Raw genomic sequence first — 9,812 nt, 5'->3', positions numbered from 1 at the left:
GAATGCTTAAGGAGACTGCATTCTTAACTTCTTGTTAACCATTGTGGTGAGACAGAAGTTTATTTTGTTGCTGGCTTGGTATATCTAAAGGCAGAATAACCACCAGTCTGGGGTGAGTCTGCCATATTTCTCAGCAGTTTGTCCGGAATTTGGCATCCTCAGCTGTGACCCACTGAGGTACAGTGTCACCATCTCATGGGTCTGGGGTCCTCATTTATATCCCCTACATGAGAATCATCAGACCCTATCACTGAATGCTGTCCAGGTAGGATGGATGATTCCCAATACCTGCCTCTCCTGAACAGAGCTGGCTGCTCCCTGGGCCTCTGGAGTATTAAAGGAGCAGACTGCCCCTGTCACAATGGGTTTGTAGTGTCAGAAGATATCAGCATAGTCTACTTTACCACAAAGGGTGAAGTGGCGCAAACACCATTTGCGCTTCCTAGTGGTAAATACCTCCAAGGCTTAGCTACCTTCAATAATGCAAGGTGAAACCATGCACCCTGCTCTCCCAGAGTCAATGAGGGCAGCAGCACCCCAGTAAATTATTTTTTTTAAACCACCCCAGGATCAGCTTCAGAGTGTCATGAAGCTCTCAAAGTATGTGAGGTTGGTAGTATTCTCACACCAAATATTCATGTGTTATATGATTGTAAGGGAGATGCATAACTTGGAAGTGAATATCTTAGCAACACGTTGGAAGCTCATAGCTGAACTCTATATCCAAATAAAAATTTCCACCTCTTTTTCCATGCATGATGGTTTGTTGTAAGCTTGCTCCTGAGTGCTGGACAAACTAACATAGTGTTTGATGTGAAAAATAAAACCACATTAAAAGAGCTCAACATATTCTGCAACTAGAAGGGATATAGTGGAATCCTTCCATAAAATACAGGAGCAAATTACAGGTGCATGCTACAGTTATATGTCGGGGTCTCCAATGTGTTGAGAATTGAACTATTTGGGTGGCACATCTCTGTTGCCTCACTTAACTGGGAGTGATTTCAGAGTCTGACTGGTATTGCTTAGATTGCAGCAGTGGAATTCCAGCAGTGCTACCAATGACAGCTATAGCATAGATGTCGCAGGCATTTATACAGCTGTATTGCAGAGTTAAGCGACACAGTAATAAAATTGCCTGCACCCTTTCTGCCATACAGCTTTATGATTGGTAGCACGGGGAAGCTGCACTAGTGCAGAAAAACACAAGTTTTCCCATGTAGATATACTCTGAAGTGGAGGGCTGGTGTTGGTGGTAAAGTTCACACATGACCCCAGAGTTCAGTAGTTTGGGAATTTTCTGGCTAACCAAAAAACAAACATTTTCACCTCACAGAAGAGTCTTCATTCTGCTCGTTACATTTCAAAGGAGCCTCTGTCTCTGAGACAATTGGCACTAGACCTAAAGCCCAGTGAAGCCAATGGAAAGATTCCCATTGGCTTCAAGTGATCTGGGTCAGGCGCTTCATGCTGAAGCACCCTTTTCAGTGGTTACGAATAACTGTGATCACTTGACCAGTCACCCAATTAACAAACACACTGAGAGGCCCGCAGTGGCACTCAGAGATGGGGGCACTTCAAATACAGTCTACTTCAATGAATGTATTTGTTTTCACACATTGCTCTGTAAGCATTAGACAGGTAGAGGACCCCTTCAGTCTGTTAATTCACTTGGAATAATTCATTAGCTAACACTGTTTGGCTGTGACAATCAGCAGAGCAGGCTCTTGTAACCTATGTAAGTATAAAAGCAGTAGGCCAGGTGAGGAATAGTATAAGATTATAATCTTAAAGCTGTAATAGCACCGCAAATAATGCTAACTCATTCCGGGCCTGTATTAGTGTCATGCTATTTTCTGGTCTTGTTCTATTCTTAGCTAGAGATGGAATTATCAGAATTTAAATGGCAATTCATTGTGAAGGAGAAGAGTAGCAATGACAGTGACACTAATGCTATTCAGTACTTAGATACTACACTGATAGGAGCTATATACGTAGAGGTCTTCAAAGATGGCTGGGCCACTCTCTATTGAGTCGCCCGGCACCTTCATGCTGCTTTAATTTGTGACAATTGTCATCAGTCCCAAGGATCAATTATGGATACAGGGACACCCCGGTCATGAAATCATTGTCCCAGCAACACTGATTACACTGATCTCTGGGAGAGGGGAGGAATGGAAGCTACTTGTTTAGTGGGACATTACTACTTGTTAATACTGTTTCAACCTAACTAGAGAAATTGCTATCAAACCTATTGCCTCCTGCACCTTCTCTCAGCCTCTTCATCTCAGCCCCACGTGACACCTGCCTTTCATAGCCTCCTCCTTCCTTTACTGCCCCATCCCGTCAATATCACCGATCCCCGCTCTTGTATTTCCATTCAGCATATCCCCTCCCAACTAACCTTCTCTCCAAAAATTGTGGAACTAGTGGCATATTTGCCACCATCACATTGTTCACTCTGCTTGTGTGTAACAGTTCTTTCTACTATCCTTTGTCCATGCTATCTGTTTAGATTTGTACATTTATACAGTGCCTAGCACAATGGGACCATGTTCTTCTTGGCCCCTACATACTCGAACAAACATGATTAATATTACTAATAATAGATAGTAAAATTAGTTTGAGCTTATTTTGTTTTTGTTCATTTTTTTTGTTGGGGCATATTCACCCAAATAAGTACATAAAATAAAAAAACCTATTTTGCCTAATGTTCGTAAATTCTGCTCTTGGTTTTACTCTCCCCGCTCCTTGTTCCACCACAAATACTATTTTATTAACAAAATAATTTCAGATTTTGCCATCGTGTATTCATGGTTCACAGAGTGTTGTTTTTTCAGTCATTCATGTCATGTTTTATCTAATCAGGAATAAAGCGAATACATTCTTGAAATAAGACACTTCTTTTCAACATCATACTTAACACATGACTAATTTGGTTAATGCATGCTGACAAGTGTTGTAGTTTTAGATTACCATCTTCTTATACATTTGTATTTAACTATCTCACTTATAATGTAATATAACTGGGGCTTGGAACATCACTTTCCATTTACCAATAAACCACTATGATGGATTCAGCAGAATGTCTTATCACAAGAAGGTCATAGCCCATGAATGCACAAGTGTAGGGCCTGACTATGCAAACTGAAGTCAATGGAAGTTTTGCTTCCATTTACTTCAATTAAACCAGGATTGGGCCCTTATTTTTAACAGTATTATAATCATTTTTTATCAGCAAGGGCAGAAAAATAACTTTAAAAAAATTTGCATTTAGATTTTAAAATTTAGTAGCAATATTTCATTTTTCAATGGGAGATTCCCTGCCCCAGCACACAATAGGACACATTTTTGTTTAGCAGCTCAATTTATTGTGTCCTTATAAATTAATTAAACACACAAACTATATAATGTCTGTGACTAAAATACTGAAAACAATTGCCTCAAGTGTAGCTTTAAAATAGAAGTAATAGCTCTCTTGGACTCAACAAAAGAGTGCCCATGTCTCAGAGTCACTATAAGACTGACATCGCTAAATGTTATAAAGAGAAAAACTAATTAATAAAACAGGCCAGAATCAGCCACCCTTACTCATGTTGAGTTGGACCCTACTCCACTCAAAAAAGAAATTACTCATTACTCAACATGAGTAAGGTTGGCAGACTTTGACTCACAATGTTATAAAAACAGCCACTTCAAATCTATCAGTCTTACTGGGTCCAAGCTTAAGATTGACACATCTGACTTATACTAGATGACCCTTGCGGTCCCTTCTAAGCCTGTGATTCCATTATGACGAAAGAAAAAGAAGCAGTACTGATAATCACATGCATGGTTAATAATGAATAAGGAACCTTCAGTAGAACACATCTTCTATGACCGCCTTCACAACTGATACAATGGAGACCTTTATACTGGCAATGATGGTGTCACCATGAACAACTATTTTGAGTCAGGAAGTATGGTGTCTAAAGTAATTTCCTTTTGATGGCAATAAACAAGCAAAACCATATAATGTGCATGAAAAATAAAATCAGGAAGAGAAATAACACCCTTGTATTTCATGGACTTAGATCTTTTGATTATCAAATAATTGCAGTTTCTGAGGAGGCAATGTAATGATGCACAATACATACTGCAGTAAAAGAGTAATGCAATCAAATGTTTACGAAACTCACTTTTGGCTCCTTTTGGACAAGAGTGTACTAGCCTGCCTGCCTACTTCATCTATAATTGCTGTCTTCATGCTGAAAATATTAAGGTTGGTCAGAAATCAAGTTGAACTTCTTGACTAATTTGGTGTAAATAAATGCAGCCAGGTGTGGATCTTGTGGGGTTGTCTGTTTCTTTTCTTTAGCTTAGTTTCATTATTTTCTTTTTCACTGAAATTTCTGGGGAAATAAAATGGAAGAGAGTAAAACAAAAATAAAAAAGAGTGTATGGTCATTTAATCAAGCACTAAAATCAACAAGTCTTAGAAATAATTCTGCTCTAGTCAGAGGGGAAGACATACTGTTACCTGTCAGTGACTGAAGAATAGCTAATTAAAATATACAGCTTGTGGAAAGTGCACTTTTCAGAACATTTTAAACCCTCTGAGTTAAATAAAGGGAATGCAAATGTTGTATTATTTGGTACAACGTGGTGCACATTTTAAAGCACCAGCCAGACTGAAGATGGCACAAAGCTATATAAAATCATCACTATCCACAATCTGGTCTCAGAGGAGGCAACCAACCTCCAGTGCATCTCGGAAATGTAGATAAATGACTCCACCAACTATTAGGGGACAAGCTCCAAAGCTTATAGCTCATTAATTTTAATTTTAAAAAGGACTGTGACTTATAGTGCCATATATCGGAAAGATGCAGTGCTGTTGTAGCCGTGTTGGTCCCAGGATATTAGAAAGACAAGGTGGATGAGATAATATCTGTTATTGGATCACTTCTCTTGATGAGAGAGAGACAAGCTTTCGAGCTACACCAAGCTCTTCTTAAGGTCTGGGAAATGTAACACCAGTTAACACCTTTCCAGTCATAGGGGGAAAGGGAAAAAAAACCTGGCCACTTCACCTTAAATGCTCCCTTGAAATATGTGTTAACGCTTATGCAAAATTATCTCTTTCATCTGGTATTTAGCTGTGACACTGCATATTTCCCAGACCTGAAGAAGAGTGCTGTGTAAGCTCGAAAACATGTCTCTTTTACCAACAGAAGTTGGTCCAATAACAGATATTACATTACCCACATTGTTTCTCTAATATATTTAAAATATTATGAAAATTGGTACAATGTGGAACCAACCATATTTTGACACCAACATCTGATTTGCAATTAAACACAGCAGAAGGAGAAAAGCCTTCATGAATTTTAAAAGATAGTATACATGTACTGAAATACTTTTAAAGTCCAGATGTGCAGTGTACAGTTGCTTTGAAAATAAGCATGAATCATGCCATAAAATAAACTCTTTCCTCCCTATTATATTTGTTGCCATTGATAAAATTAAAATGTAAACTTCTTCAGAATTGTTTGTTCACCAGAAGGCCAATGTTTACCAGTCTCTTTATCCTGCGGGATGATGAGCACCCTCAACTCCTACTGAAGTCGGTGAGAGCTGAGCACTTTTCAGGACCAAGACTCAGGATACTAACAAAAGATCACAATCACTGAACTTTCACACCCACTACAGTACCAGAACTGGAGAAAGCCACTGAGTTTATGTGTTTATTCTATTGTTTGATGTAAATGGTGATTCATAGATTTTAAGGCCAAAAAGACCATTATGATTTAGACTGACCTGCTGCAGAACACAGGTTATAGTATTTCACCCAGAATTCCTGCATTAAGCCCATAAATTCTGATTGAGCTAGAGAAATGGAATAATGGTGTAGAAGTAAACCCAAAGGCTTTTTGTGGTACCCTAGAGCAGTATTCAATACCCCACTGTGACATTATCCACGTTACAATGTGGACTGATGAATGTGTCCCCTCAGTTCTCCAACCTGGGGTATCTTTTACACTGCTTTGCTGTGACATCTACCATTCCTGATCTGCTCACACACAGCCTCCAGCATGTAAGTTACTTCCAGTTATAGAATGTGAGTACTATAGCCAGCCACTCTTGAATTACACTGCAGAGTAATGCCAACAAATTCTCAGTCCCCAGAAATGTACTTCTTATACTGCCCAGTTATTTCCTGGACAATTCAAGGTCATATAAAGTCTCTCCTTTTATTAATAAGAAATTATATGCAGAAATCCTGTTATCCCAAATGGAGTTTCCCAAACACTTTAATCCAAACACACTGGTTTAAATAAAACAATAAAACAAGTTTAATAATTACAGAAGGATAGATTTTAAGTGATCACAAGTAATGAGTCATAAAAGTCAGAACTGGTTAAAGAAAATAAAAATAAAACACAACTAATGCCCAACTTAAAATGCTAAGTGAATTCAAAGCAAATGTCTCTCACCACATGTTTCAGCAGTTTTACCGGCTGAATTTCTTTCAGTCAGGATCCCTCCCCCAAGCCAATGCTGCTTCCTTTGTTCTTCAAGTGTTGTCGATGCCATGGGTAGAGAGAAGGAAAGAGAGAATTTGGGGCATCTGCTCGCCCGTCTTATAGTTTTTTCTCCTCTTTGAGAATCATCTCCAGGTGAGGTTCAGGAGAAAGAAAGTCTGTGTGGATGGGAACACCAAGTTGTTTCTTTGTCAAGATGTAGATGTTCCACCCACACCCTCTTTCCCGCCAAAGAATGGGCATAGGTGATGGTCCATTTGATTTTGTTCACATCTGGCTGAGGTGTTGGCTAGCCTTTTGTCTCTGGGACACTGGTTTGTGAATGCTCCCCAGACTTGGAACATTTCTTAGTAATATTGTACAGTAAAATCTTATAGCTTTATATACAATGTTGCCACACATATTTTACCGGGATAATAATGGTCAGCAAATTATGAGTTTTCAAATGATACCTCACAAAACATATTTTGTATGAAATTTATCATAGTCTTGTAAAAGGGGTGAACATAGGGTACAGACTGACCTATTTTCCAACAGGAGTCTTTATCTGGACAAGCAAAACATACAGAGTTCATTTACTCTTTCCTCAGAGCCACTCCCTCAAACTACTTCACGATTTGTGCTGTTCTTCCCTGAATTCCCTCTGTAGTAAGTTATACTTCTCTGGCACCCCATTGGGGAAATGATTGGAACCATTTCTGTCTCAGAGATCCCTCGCTGTACCATAGCATTGCTATAGGGTTATCCCAGAGTCCAGAGCACAACCTTCAGGTTGTATAGCGTACAGCGGGGTAGGTAAAGTAGTCCAAATGAAAAAGTCAGGTTGCTTCTGCAGTCCACAAAAGGCAGATTCTAGGGCCTTTGGAAAGCAAAGGAAAAAAAGAGAAAAGAACTGGTACCTCTCCTTTCTGACAGGGCCTGGGTGGCTAAGCCTCTCAAGTGGTTATGCCAGTCACCAAACCCCTGCTTCCTGGGGCTAAGGAGCTCCGAGTTACAGCCCTGATCCTGCAAAGTGCCACCCCAAACTGAGCAGGGACCTGCCTTTCTCCAGGCTTGACAAGAACATAAGAACGGCCTTACTGGATCAGATCAGAGGTCCATCTAGCCCAGTATTCTGTCTTCTGACAGTGGCCAATGCCAGGTGCCCCAGAGGGAATGAATAGAACAGGTAATCATTAAGTGATCCATCCCCTGTCACCCATTCCCAGCTTCTGGCAAACAGAGGCTAGGGACACCATCCCTGCCCATCCTAGCTAATAGCCATTGATGGACTTAGCTTCCATGAATTTATCTAGTTCTTTTTTGAACCCTGTTACTGTCATGACCTTCACAACATCATCTGGCAAAGAGTTCCACAGGTTGGCTGTGCGTTATGTGAAGAAATACTTCCTCATATGTTCACCAGCTTGGGACTGACTGTGCCCAGAGGAGCTCTTTAAGCCCTTCATGGCTCAGTTGGGGATCTGCCCCACCACACCCTCCATCTTGTTGGTATCTTTCTGGTTCTGAGATTCCTAGAACTGAACATAGCATATGTAGTGTATTGAGGACTGTGTTTGGAACTGCAAGCTATTGCTTTAAGTGGAAGGGGGCATAGGAGCCAACTCCGTGGGTGCTCTGGGGCTGGAGCACCCACGGGGAAAAATTGGTGGGTGCTCTGCACCCACCGGCAGCTCCCCGCCCCACCCCCCCACCCCAGCTCACCTTCGCCTCCTCCCCTGAGCATGCCGTGGCTCCGCTTCTCCCCCTAGTCTCAGCGCTTGTCGCCGCGAAACAGTTGTTTCATGGCGACAAGCACTGAGAGGAACGGGGGAGGAGGGAGAACATGGCACTCTCGGGGAAGAGGCGGGGCTGGGGCCGGGATTTGGGGAAGGGGTCCAATGGGGCAAGGAGGGGGGTGGAGTTGTGGCGGAGACTTTGGGGAAGGGGTGTGGCAGGGGTGGAGTCAGGTGTGGCGGGGACTTTGGGATGGGGGCGGGGCAGGGGTGGAGTCAGGGCGGGGTCGGGGGCAGGGGGGTGAACACCCACCAGTGCCGGGAAAGGTTGGCACCTATGGAAGGGGGTTCCTGGTCCTGCTTGCAGACTAAAAGGCTCTGTAGGAAAGCATGCTATCAGAGTCAGCTTGTTTACAGCCAGCCTAGAGTAAGGTGCAGTGAGTGGTGCTTCTGTGTTTTAGGGAGAAGACTGCTTTGTTTCTATGTTGTGGCTCTTGTGTGTTCTAAATTCTAAGAAATAAAGTAGTGTTATGGTGCAATCTTCCAGCAGGAGTATTTCATGTTTTTATTCTAATTTCTCTGTTGTGAAACATAACAGGATATAAATTCATCTTGCACACCTTGATTATTCATTTCATTACCTTAATCATTTTGAATCCCTGCATACTTTTACAGAAACTGGGCTGCTGGAGAATCATCTATCGCTTCCAATCTGACCGCAACAAAGTGTTGCAAGGGTTGGTTTGTCTTAGTTTCCTCAATTGGATTCTTACTAGATAGAAGACAAAAACAGTTGGAAAGGAGATAGGAGGAATAAAGTAGGGGTAAAGACTGACACACAAGGAAGGACCTCTGAAACTGACACAGCTACAGAGATGGAGAATTGTCTGATTCTCTCCCATTATCTGGTTTGTTTGGAACATATTTCAGGATCAGGAAGAAAAGAATCAACAATGTGATGGGAAAGCTCTTAATCCTAGCCTGTTGTGGTGGTGGTAGAGATGATGCTGACTGATGTGATGATGATAATGATGCCCTGATCTCTCTCTGTCACATTTTGAATAAGCCACTAAGTCCTTCCTAGAAATATTCTGGCACCCTTGACCCATGAGACTAGAACAATCTACACAAATTTCCACTGGTTTATACTTGAACACCTACTCTAATCTTGAGAGCATTTTGATCTATTACTAAAACATTTTTAACCTCACTTAGGAGACTAAAACCCCTGATCAACCATTCTTTTACTTTCAAGAAACTCATTTTAAATAATGTATTTAACTCTTTCCTAGGCTTTCTTACAACAACAATTTGACATAACATATTTATAGGTTAAAAGGGCAGCTCTGCCACTTTTCACCCATTCCGAACAATTTAAAACTTCAGCTCAGGGTATGGGTCAATACAGTATCCTCTCCCACTTGTTCTTCTTACAGATTTCATTACTGGATCTGACTCTCAGAACTGGTGTCAAGTGGGGGCTGGGTATTGCTGCCAGAACCTCATTCCCCAACTGCCCTCCTGGCCAGAGTTTGGCCTTAGCTGAAATGGCGCTGAACCCAGTTTGTCCTCA

Source organism: Chrysemys picta, chromosome 2 (genome assembly GCF_011386835.1).
Source record: "Chrysemys picta bellii isolate R12L10 chromosome 2, ASM1138683v2, whole genome shotgun sequence".
Taxonomy (NCBI): Eukaryota; Metazoa; Chordata; order Testudines; family Emydidae; genus Chrysemys; species Chrysemys picta.
Note: the sequence above shows the minus strand (reverse complement) of the source record.